This window comes from Anabrus simplex, chromosome 2 (genome assembly GCF_040414725.1).
Source record: "Anabrus simplex isolate iqAnaSimp1 chromosome 2, ASM4041472v1, whole genome shotgun sequence".
Taxonomy (NCBI): Eukaryota; Metazoa; Arthropoda; class Insecta; order Orthoptera; family Tettigoniidae; genus Anabrus; species Anabrus simplex.
The window spans coordinates 842,072,988-842,091,600 of record NC_090266.1 but is presented as its reverse complement, the minus strand read 5'-3'; positions in this window follow the sequence as shown (position 1 = coordinate 842,091,600).

Below are 18,613 nucleotides of genomic sequence, written 5' to 3'. Positions count from 1 at the left end.
GAACGTCCGACAGCCTGACGAGAAAATAGATTAATTTTATTTTTTCGTATGACGTTTAGTGCCGGGAGTGTCCTAGGACATGCTTAACTCCCATAGGTGACCTGCGCGTCTGAATGTGGGAAGATGATGATGATAATAATGAGGTAGGGAGAGGGTGAAACCCGGTGTCGGCATGGCGCCTACTCCTGTCGAATAACACCAAAGAGTCTGCTAAAAAGTTTTACGTTCCCATCCGATGGACAAATCACCGTCAACAGCGTCATACACTCTCACTCCACATGAGCTCTGCCAGGCTTTTGGCACGCAATCTAGTGGCTGGAAATTGTATACCACCACCTCCCCTACCCTGCCGACCAACATTCTGATGGTGAATTTTTTCGACTCAAACTGGCTAACTACGATGTTAGACCTTATACAGAATGAACCAAAATTAGCGCACTCGGGCGTCGCAGCGCGACTCCTCGCATGCTAGCAATAAAAAAGGTATCTCACAAAAGTTCGTTCTGCGAGTATATACAGCAGAAAAAGGACGTTGAAGAGTGGCAATCTGGCAACACTGTTACCACACGTAAGGTTACTACCTCTGTCAGCACGTAATTAGTCGTGCTGTACAGTTGTGCAGTGGATAGAGCTTTGGGTTAGCATGCAGAAGGTCGAGAGGTCGATCCTGGGTTGAGGCGTATGTTCTTTATTTCGTAAATGTAGTCCAAGCGGTATGGTATCTGGCATCTTAATCGTCAACAGCGAATAAATTCATGCCCACGACGTGGAAAGGGCGTCTTTCAAAGCTGACCAATGAAAATGAGTGTTTGTACATTTCTAGGATCGTAGTATGTAAGTGCAAATGGTTTCTAGAGAACCCGCTGCAATCGCTGTTGACGATTAAGATGCCAGATACCATACCACCTGGACTTCATTTACGAAATAAAAAACATACGCCTCAACCCAGGGTCGATCCCTCGACCTCCCGAATGCTAACCCAAAACTCTATCCAGTGCACCAACTGCACAGCACGACTAATATGTGCTGACAGAGGTAGTTACCCTACATGTGGTTACAGTGTTGCCAGATTGCCACTCGTCAACGTCCTTTTTCTGCCGGATATACCCGCAGGACGAACTTTTGGGAGAGACATTTTTTTATTGCTGGCATGTGAGGAGTCGCGTTGCGACGCCCGAGTGCGCGAATTTCGGTTCATCCTGTATAAATCAACGCCTTAACGATCATGGCCGCCAGGTGGGATGATGAAATAGAAAATAAAAGCAATCAAGTGATGCCGGTTCGCAAGCAATGGTAACCGTGGAATAATGGTTCCACCACCAACCACGGACGTTGTTCGCTCGGGGTATCCGTCACCAAGTGGACACCTGGGAAATTTGCTTGAACCAACAAGGCGAGTATATTTAATATCAACCATACATCACTCCTTACTTCTGCATGTTCACGTATTCCAAACAATAAACCATTACCGAAACCAACAAGAGCTTCAGTTTCATTCGCGAAACCCTTATAAACTCCACCATCAGCTATTTGTGTAAGTAGTGGTATCTCTGGTAATGAGTCGCAGTGACAGTAGAGTGTACCTACAAATCCTGTGCTAATTATTATTCTATGTTTGTATCAAAGTGTGTATGACGCTCGGCAACGAAGGTGGGTATTTCATTCGAAAACACGCCATTACATAGTGCCATGTCACCCGGTATTCTAGAGGAACGTTACTACTGCCCTTCCGTTGCATTTGAGACAATTATTGTTCATACACTGAGAAAATTGACCCCCCCCCCATTGACGCTGTGGTTTATCCTACCACTACTGTTACTATTAATTACATTCACTATTTAAATTACTTTAGCGCCAGCCGCTGTAGTAAGCGACAAATTCGGAGAGCATATATCTTATATTTATTATTCTCAAGGCGTGGGGTCATAAACTCACACACTTGGTAAAATACAGGAATATGGATCAGGAGAGATGTAGATTGTGGTTTTATTTCCTCAATAGAGGATTGTACTTGGAAATTGAATCACTTACTATTATTTAAAGAAAACTATACTGCTAATAATAAGAGTTGGCGTCTGCCATTTCTTAGAGGGAGGTCCGTTTACTGCCTGCCGAGGCGGGATAAAGGGAGTGGCTGTGTGGTTGCCATGGAGATAAAACTTCAGGGCAGCTCGTCTTGCTGGGAGTTGCCAAACCTGTCACTGTCACTGATAAGAACCTGTTTGTAAAAGAGTGATCCCAAATGGGACGACACCGCCTGGCCAGGTAGTCTACAACAGATCACAGCGGTCAGAATGAAGGAGGGAACAAGTGAGCCGGAAGCGAGGGGTAAGAGCATGTAGAAAGGAATGGTGGAATGTGGCAACATCGTGAAATGGCACGTGCAGTGCTTTTCCCTCCAACCTTACCTGTCAGACGCCAACTTTAGTTAAGTCTAGTATAAACTCATGACTATACTTTACATCACAATCAACGTGCATTACTTTAATTGAATAATATAATACCCCGTGAGATTTGTTGTTACATACAAGGAAACCTGATATCAATTTAAGAATCTACTGACATTTAACGTGAACTATATTTGATATCGCCACTGATTAATTTCTTCTTCATGTTACATATGCATAACATGTCTGATACCGGGCGAGTTGGCCGTGCGCGTAGATTCGCGCGGCTGTGAGCTTGCATCCGGGAGATAGTAGGTTCGAATCCCACTATCGGCAGCCCTGAAGATGGTTTTCCGTGGTTTCCCATTTTCACACCAGGCAAATGCTGGGGCTGTACCTTAATTAAGGCCACGGCCGCTTCCTTCCAACTCCTAGGTCTTTCCTATCCCATCGTCGCCATAAGACCTATCTGTGTCGGTGCGACGTAAAGCCCCTAGCAAAAAAAAAAAAACATGTCTGATGCTGTAATTACCTTATGTCTGCAACCACTGCCGTTGAACTTCGTACTCCTGGAACCACCCCGTCCGGTTTGTAGTTGGAAGCTGTAATCTGTTATCTCATCTTCTTGCGTACCTGAATTTGGCCTACTTTCCCTGTCCGAGTATAATGACCTCCAATGGTCACGTCCATTCAAATTCATTGCCAGAAATTGGAAGACTTTACTGAAAAAACCTGTAATATTCAGGCATTCTACCTACTCTAGTTTGACACGTCCTAATAGCTAATATAGAGACTGTTGATATCAATACAACAGTTCTGTGTGATGTTAGATGCATCTAAATCGGATTCAATTATCGAACAATGTTCGCAAATTACATATTGGAATTCAATTACAAATTCGAAGCACACTAGCGAGTGTTAACTGCATATATTTATTAAGGTCGATATATACCGCCTATACATTTACAGAAAACGGCACCAAGCCTATGGTGAATATACTGAAATAAACTTGCATTTAGACGTTCTACCTTGCAATTACATGCTGCTGCTTCTCCATCAGAATGAATAAGAGACACGGTAGAATAAGTTGTACGAAATAATGGGAATACATGTAATAATTTTTCAAACAGCTCCTGAACGATTTTCCAGAACCATTTTTCCGTTAAAAATAAAATTTTACAGGAATTGGTTCGAAAAATGATCATTATTGAACACACCTTAATTTGCGAGAGATTTGAAATATTTGAAAAAGATCGTACATCGGCGGGCCTCGATCCAGCTTACACATAACAGCAATGGAATTTTTCATTAATTAATTTCTCGGAAAAGGTTACGCCTTACTACTGCACCTGTTATAATCCTGGTCATCCCCTATACGTGTACCAATGATAGATTGAATCGGTCACCCATGCGCCAAAGACTCTTCTTGTTAGTAAGAGATATTGGAAGAAACTAGTCCTAATAGGCCAATAATATTTTTTTAATCCTCTATTCCACGCAGTTAGTTTACCTTAGCCTAACTGACCCCGTTTCATTCATTCAAACCCATCGTAATTTCAGAGCTCAAAAGCGAAACAGAGTCCAATAGGTTAGATGCACTTACGAAAATATGACAATGATCATATTCACAACGAGCAGAACGGTTCCATGGCTAAATGATTAGCAGGACGGGACCCGGGTTCGATTCCCGAAAGGGTCGGGAATTTTAACCGTAATTGGTTAATTCCGCTGAAACGGGGGCTGGGTGTAGGTGTCGTCTTTATTATCATTTCATCTTCATCACGAGGTCGCCTACGGGCATCAAGTCAAAAGAACTGCATCTGGTGAGCCGAACTTGTCCTCGGACACTCCCGGCACTAACAGCCATACGCCATTTTAGTATGTTCTGAAATTCCAATACTTCACTCTTATTTACGCCCATCCCCTTGAATGTAGTCGGCCCATTTTTGTATTGCTCTTCGAACAATGACACTCAGTGTAACGGAGGCAGAAGTTTCACTCAACCCCTGCAGATCTTCTGACGTCCAAGTCCATTATCTAGAGCAGGAGTCCTTTACAACATAGCGTATACGTAATCTCGATGGGAGGCAATCATTCTCCCTTTGTATAGCAGCAGACAGTCGTCGAAGATATTCATCCAAGAATCGATGGGCAGGTAAGCGTGGCTCCCGTTCGTGCGTCTTACGGCGTCTTGTTCATGTTACACAGAACGTTTTAACCAGCCTAGAATCGTAGCAGATTTCTTTAACTCATGCTGCAGTGGATTACCAGTATTCTCCGAGAACAAACGTTCGAATCCTAACACAGATAGTGGCTAAATTAAGTGAATATTTTATGAATTTCCATTTATCTAGCTGCAAATAAAGGCTGGGTTCGAAAAATAGTTCATGTTTTGCATCGCTAATTGTTAATGTTGTCCAGCTTGTCGTCTGAATAGTCAGCTTAGTGGCCTTTGGTACAGATGGCCCCAGGTCGATTTCCGGCCGGGCCGTGAATTTTAGCCGTATCTGGTTAATTTCTCTAGGTCTGAGGTTGGGTGGTTGGGTTTGTCTCAACATGTATATTTTCATTTACACATAAAACACCAAACTGCTTGTCATCACAAGAAATACAGTAGAATACATTTCTCCACATAGCATTGGCGTTAGCAAGCGCATCTGGCCACAAACCTAAGGCCTAGGTTGTGGAAAAAACCAGTATCAGCAATAGAAGCTGCAGCAGCAGAAGAAGAGGAAGTTTTAATGGTTAATATTCATAATGTGCATCAAAGTGATTAGCATTTGCCCTGAGTAGATTTTTTATGTTCCAGTAAATATATTGACAAACGTCTGTTGTATTTTAACACTATTCCATCTCGTAGCCTTAAGCACATAAGGCGAGCACCTAACTAACTGTGTTACCCAGCCGGTGGGGTGTACCGTGCATTATTTGGAATTTAAAACTCCGAAATATTCAGTAAGTACTACGAGGTTATATTTTTTATTGTCAAGATTATAAAACGTTTGAAATTACAATAGAATGAACTATCTATGAATGCTCTAGTCAAATCCTCTGCTTCAGTTTCAAAAATTAAATTGATTCTCTGTGAGACACTAATAATTTACGTGGGTGACGAATTACTCCCAACATTATGTTATTAAGGGACTATACCTTTATTCTCAAAATACTAAACATTTCCCCATCGTCTTGCATTGGAATGTATTTGTGGATCAATCAATCAAATTCTAAAGGAAAAGCATTGCCACTGCAGCCATAGTTTTTTGTCCTCAACTACTCTTTTCATCACGGAGTAAGATCTACAATTCATCCTGTAGAATAAGTTGCAAAACATTCTCTCTTGTACGTCCCCTTTTTCTCATCTCATCCACTCTTCCCTCAGAGATGTTGCGGAGGATGTCGCTGTGCCTTACGATATGACCAATAAACTTAATCCTCCTTCTCTCTATTTCACCAATGCCACTTCTTCTATCTCCAACTTCTCCGATTACTTTATCATTGATTTTTTCTGTCCAGCTTATGCCGTTCATTCTCCTTCCATATTAACATTCATACTGTATTTTTAATATTTATTCAATGTCCATATTCCACTCCTGTAAATATGCATGCTCAAAACGAACGTTTTTGAGAAAGTCTTCTTTGTTTCTACACTAACATGCTTGATGGCCAGCAAATCCTTATTTTGGACAGCTATCTTGGCCATTAGTATTCTCCTTTTAACTTCTGATATGCTTATTTTCTTGTATGATAAGATTTCCAAGGTAGCACAATTTGTTTAGTTGCTTATATTTTTCTTTGCCTATTCTGATATCTGATGCGCGTATTTGACTGGCCTACATAATATCAAAGTCTTGGTTTTCTTATTAATTTTGAGGTTCCATTTACCTGATATTTTTGACGTAGAGTTAAGCATTTCGCTCATTCTTCTCTCTGTCTTCGGCAAACCTTTCCGTTAATTTTGATTCATGTTGTTCTTGGTTTAATGCTTGTTACTGCTTCCTCTGTGAACATTAACGGATAAGAGGAGAGTGGACACTCCTGCCTGACTTATCTTTTAATTTTCAGCAGTTCTTCTTTAATTGATTTTAATCTCGGTATTCTGCAGTTTATACACAGTTGATATACGCCACCTGTGTCTCCAGCCAATGGAATATTTACACTGCACTTGTTCACTCTCATCATTTCAGGGGGCTTCCTATCCTGGGTGGTGAAGGCATGTTCGAAACGAAGTCATACGTGACCTTAATTAAGGTACAGCACCAGCATTTGCCTAGTATGAAAATGGGAAAATATGCAAAACCATCTTCAGGACTGCTGACAGTGGGGTTCGAACCCACTATCTCCCGGATGCAAGTGTACATTTGCGTGCCCCTAACCGCACGGCCAACTGGCCCGGTCCTCAAGGATTGGACTGAGACTGTTTAGATTACCAATCGTATCGGATGAAGCTCTTAAAACTAACAAAACGAATATTTTCAAAGCTGCTGGTGTAATAGCTAGGTGGCATCGACACTGGCATCACACCTAGGTGGACACGGTTTGAATCGCAGCCAGTGCATGCGGACGACTTGAAATAAAAGTCACGTCCCTGTGGTTTACATTTGATGTAAAAATGGAGGTCTTTGATAATGATCTTGATATCAAACGTCACGCACAATTAAAAGCTTCCTTTCCCATTTCCCAATGTACCGACAGATCTACAAAGTAACCCAGTGTATTCTTCCCCAGGTGTGTAACGTCGACATTAATACTCATTTGAGTAAACATATTTCTTTTGCTAGTTGCTTTACGTCGCACAGACACAGATAGGTCTTATGGCGACGATGGGACATGAATGGGCTGCGAGTGGGAAGGAAGCGGCGTGGTCTTAATTAAGGTCCAGCCTTCAGCATTTGCCTGGTCTGAAATGGGAAACCACGGAAAACCATCTTCAGGGCTGCCGATAGTGTGATTCGAACCCACTATCTCACGGATGCAAGCTCACAACTGCGCGCCCCTAACCGCACGGCCAACTCCTCACGCAGTAAACATGCTTTTACCTTCCTGTTTTACAGTTAAAAATACTAGCATTAAGTAGTACAAGCATTCAATTACGGCAGCCGCTGGGTAAATGCAGCCCACATGCAAGAAAACGTGTATTTCTACGTGCGTATTGGTCATACCAACGAGATTTGAAATTTTACGTAGAAATTAAACCTAAGGATTGTACATTTTCTTGCTAAAAGTCCCACAAGTACTGGCTAGGAATCGTACCATAGTCAACTGATTGAGAAGCTACTGACATAACACTGTATTAGACAACAGGTACCACAATGCACACGGTACACAAATCGAGCGACACCAATATTATGGTAGTGCACTACAACAGCAGAGCTAATAACTTCATATATGTAAGAACCCTTTGACAACAGTTGGACTGAAGTATCAAAATTTAGTCTCGAAAATTAATAAATTAATTTTCCAGAAAGTTTACCGTCATGAGTCCCATGTGTTTAAGCAATGGTACTTATGATTAAAATGTGTATGATTAGAACCACGTGGTGAGAATGTAATCAACTTCACCACTCAGCTGGGCACATTTTCCTGTCGGTTAACACGTGATAAAATTCAAAACTAATCTAAGCGTGTGTGATATATATATAAATAATACATATGTACTCATTAGATACAATGAAACATTTCTTAACGGTAATTGTTTAAGGGGATATGGAGCTCCATGAATAATTTTTTAAAAGTTGTTTTCTACGTCGCACCGACACAGATAGGTCTTATGGTGACGATGGGACAGGAGAGGGCTATGATTAACAAGGGAGCAGCCGTGGCATTAATTAAGGTAAAGCCACAGCATTTGCCTGCTGTGAAAATGGGAAATCACGGAAAACCATCATCAGGGCTACCAACAGTGGGGTTCGAATCCACTATCTCCTAAATACTGGATACTGGCCTCACTTAAATCACTGCAGCTATCGAGCTCGGTCTCTGTGAACCAACATTTTAACATGTATACATTTCCATCGCACAAAATATCTTAATAATTTCTTGATTAAATTGTTGTATTCCTTTACAGCTAAGAGAAACCAAAACAGAACACATGCGAGCGTGTCATTTGCAAAGAAGAGAGAAAATCGGCCCCGTCGTGACATTTCAGAGTTTATTACCTGTTCAGTTATTCATTTTGTGACATTTGTGAGTGTGTGCTACCGTAGCGGATGAACAGGGACCAACTTATATAAAAGTTCTCTTTCACACTTCATGCACGCTTAGGGGAGGCTGTAAATTTCTGAAGTGTTTTAAAGGTGGATATAAATTTTCGTTCCCTGTTTCACTCACCACCATTGGTATATTGTTGGATGTCTCTCATCGTTACATCTCTGTTATAAGTTTACAAACAGGTATTCCATAACAATTAAGGCAAGAAATTTTATGCAGTAATGGGTTAAAATGCAATTAAGTATTAGGTATACTCTTGTTCACTATGTAATTTTATAGAGATAGTTGCATATGCTTTGTGTTATAACAGGTCGTAGGCCTACCTCAAATTTGTATACAAAAGTCTTAGTACAATCTTCGTGTGGGAAAGAGGGTATTTGACACTGATTATATTCTAACCCATTGCTGTATGAAATTCCATTCCATAGTCAAATTCTTTATTTATTGTATTCATAAAAATAGTTCTCCTCCATGCAGACCAATTATCATCTGAATCACTGGTACGGTGTCTGGAAACGTATTTCTTCTGTTCCACTTTACTGTAGCTTCAACAGGCTTACACGTATGTTATCTCGCAAATAGTAAACAGTAATTTGCATTGAAGCAGTCTCCTCTCACCAGTGTTCCTCTTCAAATATTCCTTTCCTGAATAGTCGCCGACCGAGCGCGATAGCTGCAGTCGCTTAAGTGCGGCCAGTATCCAGTAATCGGGAGATAGTGGGTTCGAGCCCCACTGTCGGCAGCCCTGAAGATGGTTTTCCGTGGTTTCCCATTTTCACACCAGGCAAATGCTGGGGCTGTACCTTAATTAAGGCCACGGCCGCTTCCTTCCAATTCCTAGGCCTTTTCTCTCCCATCGTCGACATATGACTTATCTGTGTCGGTGCGACGTAAAGCAAATGGAAAAAAAGTCGTCGAAGTCGGTATTGGAAGTTACGTGAATAAATAGTCTTCTTTGTTTAACTCCAATTACTGTAAGGTTTTCAAAATCACATATGCCATGAATAGGTCCGAAAGGCCCATGGAAATGTTATTTGATAATAATGGACAAACAAGCCTCACGATGGAGTATATTTTATTTGAATTGATTATAATCTTAATTTTAACCTCACCCTTCTTATTTTCCTACCGCTTTTCCCATACCTGTGGGATCACGGGTGCGAACTGCGTAGCACATGTGGATTTCCCTGTTTTATGACCGTAAGTCCTTCCTGACGCCAACCCTATGTAAAGGGATGTAATCACTACTGCGTGTTTCTGTGGCGTTTGGTAGTGTGGTATGTTGTCTGAATATGAAGAGGAGAGTGTTAGGACGAACACAAACACCCAGTCCCCGAGTCAGAAGAATTAATCAGAAGCATTTAAAATCCCTGACCCGGTCGGCAATCGAACCCGGGACCCTTTGAACAGAAGGTCAGTACGCTGACCATTCAGCCAACGAGTCGGACAACCTTAATTTTAACGTATATACAATTAATTATGCGCCTATTATTTCGTGCGCAACATAATTTGAAAACAATAAATGACGTCATGCGACGTCATGTGATAATAGCAAGAGCAGCTGCTCTTCACCTTATTTAGTGCAAAATGTTCACAACCCATTGGCACCCTCCTGACATAAGAAAGCTTCACAACTTAGTTTATTTTTATTTTCCACCTTGTAGATACATTATATGCTTAAGGCAACTGTTAGTTAAAAGTGGTACATATTTCGCTTATTGCTTGCTTGTTGTTTTAAGGGGCCTAACATCGAAGGTCATCGGCCCTATTTCGCTTATTATTAACATCTTCAGCTACATAACACTGTTTAGGTGAAAAAATCATATATTGACAAAGTATGTTTTATTCATCTAAACAGTGTTATGTAGGTGAAGATGTTAGTAATATGCGAAATATGTACCACTTTTAACTAAGAGTTGCCTTAAGCATCTAATACTAATGTATATACAAGGTGGAAAATAAAGAAATACTTAGTTGTGAATCTGTTGAAGTGCGATACGCACCATGAAGTTGATTTTATGTAAAAGAAAGCTTTGCAAACAGCAAATTTCGTTATTGTTGTTCGGTCATTCCTTGGCCCGCATACGATATTCATCACGGTACTCTGTAATAGGATTCTGTAAGTGTAACTCGGCCAGGAAATTAAAATGCTCGAGGAAGGAATGTGTCCCATGAATTAACTGGTACATTTGAATGTTCTAGTCATTAAGTATTGAACCCGAGTGACATAGGTCCTTAGTCAGTCATGATTTGATTGATAAAATAATATATGGTACATTTATTGAAATACAGAAAACTTATTCCGTACAAGCTTTGTTGAAATAATAGGTTGAGTGCGCGACAAACTGGAGCCGTGAGGCTTAGCTCGACACAACAACATTTAGCTACTTCACAGCAGGGGATCCCATTAGTTGGCGAACAGGGAAATACAAGTCCACAAATAAGTCTTGGTCAGAAAGAGAAGGGGGTAGGTGACACAAAGGAAGCTCGCAACATGAGTAATGCGCTGGGATATTTTTGGCGGACGGAGATTTCAGTGACGTCATGGAAAACTACAGCGGTTGCGAGGACATTCGCTAGCCTAGGTTCGGGCAGGTGGAAATTTAAATCACGTAACCACTTGCCGGCCAATCGCTAAAAGTTGATGGAAGACTCAGGGATACCATCTTAAGAGATGATGGATGAGATATTCTCGTAACTTCAAAAGTAATCAGTAATAAATTATTGTGAGTACACGGAGCAATGTAATGAATTTATTAGATGTCACGCATGGAAAATAATCAATAATTATTGGCAAATTAAATAAATTGAAGGCGGGATTTCTTGGAAACCAGACAGCTTGAATGTCATTGGCTGGACGAAAACCACGTTGTAAGGGACGCTTCCAAAGGCGCGAAATGTGAGGAGCTAAATCCACCCGTACCTCCTAAATCTGTGATCGCCAGGAGTTCATATTTAATCCAGCAAATAAGCTAGAGGAGTGGATTAATTTGATATAAATTTTAACGTCAAATTCGGAGTGCAAGTGCCGATATTAAAAATCCACCCCCTCCCTCAAGGGGATGACTTCAATGAATCCGCGAGGGAAAGCTTCATCCATATATACGAGCGCGAGGGATACTCGCCACCACACTTGAAATGAGTCTCTGGAGCTGAACCGTCGTTCGCAGCCGACTTCAAATCCGTCGGGCGTATAGTAACTCAACATTTAAGGGCGCGAGCATCCGCCAGTACTTATAAAATGTGATCGCGCTCAAGCAACATGAACTGGAAGTAGTTAACTTAGGACAGTGTTTGTCAGTTATAAATATCATAGTGAAGTCAGTTAATTGCATTGTAAGAGTAAGTAATATAAATTGCACCGCAATAAGTACGTAAATAACATACTGTGTGACGAACAGTACTTTGAGGGAATAATAGCCTGTACTTTGGAATATAACCGATATCATGAACACTTCAAGAGGGCCGTATGAAACAGGCGTATCGCGTCGGACGACATAAATCGCGACGGGCGTAGAATTTGACGCACCGCCGTACGTGTCCATGTCCATTGTGCGGTAATTGGACGAAGCTTAAGCAGTGTAAAATATTAAAAATTTGGGTCTAGGGTATTAATTTGTTTTATAAAAGTAAAGTGTTCAGTGTTAACCTTGTCAATGGTAAATTATTGTGATAATTAAGGTATTAGTGTAAAAAGGTAATGTGCCAGGAAATCATTTGTGGAACTACGCCATCAAGAATGGAGGAGTAAGAACGGCGGAGAGGGGCCGAAAGGAGCCTCTCATCTGCCAAGCTGCAATGGATTACCGATAACTAAGATGAGTACTAAACTGTAAATAATATTTGGGAAATGTTAGCGTGACTGGAAAAATGGGAATAATTTGATTAGATTTGGTTACCTTCTGTAACAAGATGAGTCGCTTAACGACCCCATACTAAATTTGTAGCACGGACAGTATTAAATAATAAGAATGTAAATAATCGGATCCTTTTATGTATTCAGTTTGTTGTAGGTGTAAATTTTGTAGATATAGGGTAGTACGTTAAGTCATGCATCCATTCTTATTTTCTTTATATTCAAGAATAATTTTCTTTACATTTGATTTGTTATCAGAGTCAAATAGACCTGATCTGTGTTTTTCTGTTAGTCATTTTGACGAGTTATGTAATGACATTGAAGGGATGTCCAGCCTTGTCATACCAAAGTGAAGTTGTTAAATTTGTGAGAAGCGATATAATAATAATAATAATAATAATAATAATAATAATAATAATTCATGAGATATTGGAATTTTAAGTGATCAGTGCGTAATAATAAAATTTAAGTGATCAGTGCGTAATAATAAAATTTAAGTGATCAGGTGTTGAGTTTTTCGGAAATCATTAAATGACGGGATGTCGTTTTTAATTCGGAATTAAAGTGTGTGGTAATTTAACTTGATAAATTAATAATATTGAAATTTAAGATCGGTGCTAATAATCCGTACATGTTAATGAACGTGTGGTTTAAATTACGGTCCAATATTTTTCTTTACGAATAAATGTCGTGTCTTAAATTTGCAATTCAGTAGCCGGAACACGTAGGACTAATATTACGAAACCATGATTGTCAAATTTTGGTAAATATAATTTCAAAATGTTACGATTATTTGTGGAGAACGAACTAAGGCGTAGATCAAAATGAGATAGAAAAATGTTAAAGAATCTGCAGTCAGATAATAAAAGGTCGTACGATGTCAGAAGTGAATAAATAAGTCAGTTGATAATTCTGTGAGAAATAAATGAATCAAGGAATATTGAGATAGAAAAGGATACAAATTCCGTACGAGAGACACTTAGGATATAGATGAGTGTAAAATATACCGGCGGTGTCACAGAGAAATACTGAGTTACGTAGCGGGTAGAATTCGAACCCGTGACAGCATGTACGAAATAAATAGACTGCACCGCTATTCGTCGAGATACTACGGATTTAAGGATAATGAGAGTTCAGATTCCACATAAATGATCATATATTGTAATCATTGTAATGACGAGTGATGACAATCATGATGTCGTGATAATAATAATAATAAATATTGCAGATAAAGGATTGGACCGCTTTAATTAATTGAGCGTTGATAAAGATGTTAAACGGGAATCTAAATGGGAATATGCAACCAATAATCATAATAACAATGTTAGGACGATGTCAAATCATCGCGTGCAGATTAATAATAAATTGTCATAATAACAGTAATGATGACGTTGGTTGATCAGTGAAATAATCGTGATCGCGGACGATATCCTAATGCATTTTTGGCGGAAGTGACCGATTCATTAATAATAATAATAATCTTGAGTAACATTAATAATAATAATAATAATATCTTGGGTCACCTATTCATTAATAATAATAATAACCACAAGAGGGATATACTAATAATAATAACAGTAATAACCATCTGTGTTTGCGTCCCGCATAATAATGACGATATTAATCAAACGTGACAGTGCCAGGAATCGTTAATAATAATAATAATAATAATAATAATAATAATAATAATAATAATAATAATAATAATAATAATAATAATAATGATAATAATAATAATAATTTCAAGGATGATAATTTCATGGATAAATGAATATTCTGACGATAGTGAATTAATTAATTAATTAATTGGTGACAACATCCCCCGATTCGTATGTTTGAATAATAAGAATGATAAATATTAGTCGTTTGTTACCTCGTTATCATTCGGTTTCCGCACGGGACGAGTTACAGTAATACTTGGTGTGTTTGTTTACTTCGGCCGCGATGCGAGGGGAGGTCATCGGCACGGTATTTCCCACCGCTTCTCGTTATCTCATCTGTGGCAGTAGTCTACTGAGGCTACTTTGTACCATATCTCAGATCATGTGTAAATAAAATGTAAATGCTAATTCAGTGGTATGGCATCAGCTGGACATCGTAAGATAGGAACTGTCCGTGTAATCCATTTTTCGTAATTCACGAGAAACATTACCCAGTCCGAGTACTGGTCTCGGAAAAATGTATATAGCCGGGGTACATCATCTTAGTTAAATCGGGAAGCCGACCGTAACATGGGTTATGCTCGGGCTCCCGATAGAAGGAAGCTATATCCTTGAACAACGGTTCGATTCAAATGGAATCGACCCTTAAGTTATACTCCAATTGTAATTTCTTTCAGAAGCAACCCAGCAAGATATTGATACCACTTGCGGTATAACAAGTGATTTGTTTATGTAACATGTGTGGAAATTTAAATATCATTGCCAAATGTATCAAAGTTTCGTACGCCGGGTGGCGTAATAAACTGCTCCTTCTGGCAATTATTTCAAAGGAAACCATTCTCATAATCTTTTTATTGTAGTTAGATGAGACCCTTTTTAAAGTTAACAGTCACTTCCTAGTCCTATCATGGAGTCCTTAAATTCAAGTTTACAATCGAGCTTTCCCCATTTTAATTTTAAATTGCTCCGTTCATTCCCGTGTTCTATTATGCCTCTATATTTATATATTCGTGGACTTAAAATAATGAACCGACACCCCTGAGATAAATGCTAGTCTGGGACTCGGGAGGTGGACGGGTGCAGTATATCTACATGCAAGCTTCTCCAGCAAGCTCAATGATTCCTGTTGAGAGCACCTTTCCTCCATACTGTGAACTAATTCATTGATCGTGGAACGACACTTCGTAACATCGGTTTCCAATTTGCCCGTAGGGGGGAAGGAGAAAATCATACTATACTCGTTTAAGAACCTCGCTGCCGAAACGTTGGAGAATGCTCAGTGTTTCAATTCCACGTGAATTTTGTACTGTCATGTAGCAGTAAGACGTTGAGAGAAAAGTCTCTCAGCTATCTGGTTTTTACGATTTTGCTTTGAGGTAACACTGTGTCTCGAATATCACAATCAGCCTACCTGTCTATCTCTGCGGAAGTGATTGAACCTCCTTCTCAATTCAACGAATACCAAAAACTAAAACCACAGGTCAGGAACACAATAAGTAAATTAACATTGGCTTATGCCGCCTGAAATATGCTGTATCTAGATAAGTTGCATTAAGTTAGAAAAATGTGCTGTATATTTAGGGTCATATCCAGAGTTTTGTAGCATACACCCGTAAGATAAATTTTAAAAAGTAATTAATTTGTAACCCAGATATGTGCTTCTGAAATCCCGAAATTATTTTATTAGCTATGTATTAGCTATCACCCACCTTATTTATCGCATTAGATCGTGTCATATGATTAGCCTTATTTTCTGTTATTTCACAGCGTGATTTAACATAGCTGTAGTCCAGCACTATATATCCGGCACAGGCCGCAGGGCGTGGTACTAAATGGAATCTTTCTCAACATGTCAACCGAAGTACCACCTGACCCATCGTAAACAACAGTTACTTTTCCCTCAATTATTGGTAATAATGCATTTTTATATGGAATATCCATAAGTGTAGTGGAGAGTGTAGTGGAGCAAATGCTTTACATCATGAAGGTTGTTATAGAAGAAAAGCTTAATGTCTACTCTTCTGTTAGTTTTGGACAAATGTGGCATAGAGCCTTCGGTGGAATTTACAGTGCTAATTCCAAAATATCAGCTTTTAAGGGAACGTATTTCAGTCTATCAAACAACAGCACAGCATTCGAAGAAGGTACGTAATTTCAAAGTTACTTCATTTTTGGATTTTGTTATCCATTTAAGCAGTTCCACCTCATGTGAAGACACCCATCAGAAATAAAGTGTCAGGTTGTTACAACAAATCAACTCGCTTCTCTTTGCCTGGCGGCCTGGTATGTACGGCGCAGCTACAAGGCCATCACAGGAAGAGTAGAAATAGAAAACATAATATTGAGAGGGATTGTGTTCCATTCTCGTGACTTGTTGATCTACAAATATGTATAGCCTCCCTTCCTTATTCGTAATAAATGTCTGAGTAATCTCTGTGTAAATAACAAAATAGCATTACGGAATCATTAGATATAGCAGAAATGTGTCTGAAATCTGCCCGTTTTGGAGAAAAATTATCACATTGTCCTGTAAACTGAAAAATTATTCTTTACACAGCACACTCTTAAAGGATAAATTTTTTACATTCTGCGTCATTAATACTTTCATCATATCGCCATATATATTGTCATAAATTGTCACTGAATATTAAAAACTAAGCTCCACTCACACACTCTCACGTTATCATCACTAATCAGTGAATAGAAGTATTCTCTCGCAAACTGAATTAAACTGTATTTAGAAAAATGATCGTAAGATTTTTGGGTAGTGAAATTTTTTCCTGCTAATTTCAGTGCAACGTAACCTTTCTGTGGCCTCCATGTATTTGGCGATTGAGTCCTTAAGTTGAGTCATCAAGGAACTTAATGCAAACCTGTTTTGTACGCAAAGAACTGTGATAACTGGCACTATAATTCTTGAGCATTCGAGCATCATCTGGGTGACGCCCTAGCTGGTCCCACACGTTCTTGGTTGACATCTGCTTCAGAGGCTTTAAAAATCGATGGAACAGCTCTATAGGTGCTACAAATCAAAAGAACAACGTGAAATTTCGTAGGTAACTCCTGGGAATTTCAGATAGGTGTGGGCTGGAATGTTCCTTTTGAAACACTTTCCCTCAGTGCAGTGTCACATAGAGAGAGCTGAAATACCATGAACGTGATTTTGGCCAGGAAATGTTCTCTGTAATTGTGTAAGTGTGGAGTGATAGGTTACCTCTCACGTTATGTCATGAGAAATGCAACGGTGTGTTACAAAAAGGAAGGGCAAACGCTCCCACTAGTCAAGTCTATATCATACCTGGGTGTGAGCGTTATCTTCAATCAGAGTGATATTCATACTTGAACATGAGACGTCACCATCCTATATGTGTCCAAGGTTCTCGATCATGGCACCATTGCAGGTGAAATCACCGAGGACGTGACCATTCAAGTTGATACCACGACGTTTCTGGTTCTGTCAGTCTTCTATTAGTGATACGGTTTCATCTATTCGTCTCAAAGTATGCACACAGGCAGTTAGCTCAATACAGTACCTTCTTTTCTTTGCTAGTGGCTTTACGTCGCACCGAAACAGATAGGTCTTATGGCGACGATGGGATAGGAAAGGCCTAGGAGTTGGAAGGAAGCGGCCGTGGCCTTAATTATGGTACAGCCCCAGAATATGCCTGGTGTTAAAATGGGAAATTTAATCACTGCCGACAGTGGGATTCGAACCCACTATCTCTCGGATGCAAGCTCACAGCAGCGCGCCTCTAACCGCACGATCAAGTCGCCCGGTACAGTACCTTCTTAACACACCAACACCCATAATACATATTCAAGTAAAAATAAATACAACATAATAACAAAGAAAATAAAGATAATGAAAAAGCAAAAGGAAGAAGAAAATAACGATCTAAAGTGCATCCAGTATTTTTCCTTACTGTTAACAAATCGGAATTAAATGAATAATGCAGAGTAATTAAAAATGACAGTAATATATACCTTAAGGAGCATCGATTATGACAAAACCAAAGAAAATCTTAATTTATAAACTGGAAACATAAGCCCTTAAATACGTATTAAAGGCCGTGTGTGATTCCAAAAATAAATTTATTCCTGCAGCAAGAGTGCTGTAACAACGTAGTATGAAAGTATTTTGACAAATGGTGAGTTCAAGTGATGAGATCTAGATATTTGAACGTGTGTACATGAGAGCTTATGAAACATAAAGAGATAAAATTCAATAATCCTACGGAATAAAATTCATTGCTTATAATTTTGTTTTAACTTGTTTTAATGAAAAAACATTATTATTCTGTTATGTAGCGATGTGAGGTCAAAATTACTCAAATATCGGGTTGATGTATCACAAAGGCAACATATTTTACTTGTGTTAAAATACTAATACTGCAAAAACTTATTTTGAACAACTTCAAAAGCATGAATTTGTTCGTTTGAACGCGGGTCACAAAACTACCGAGGCATATTTTAATGTGCTCCTTACAAGGCTAGAAAATAAC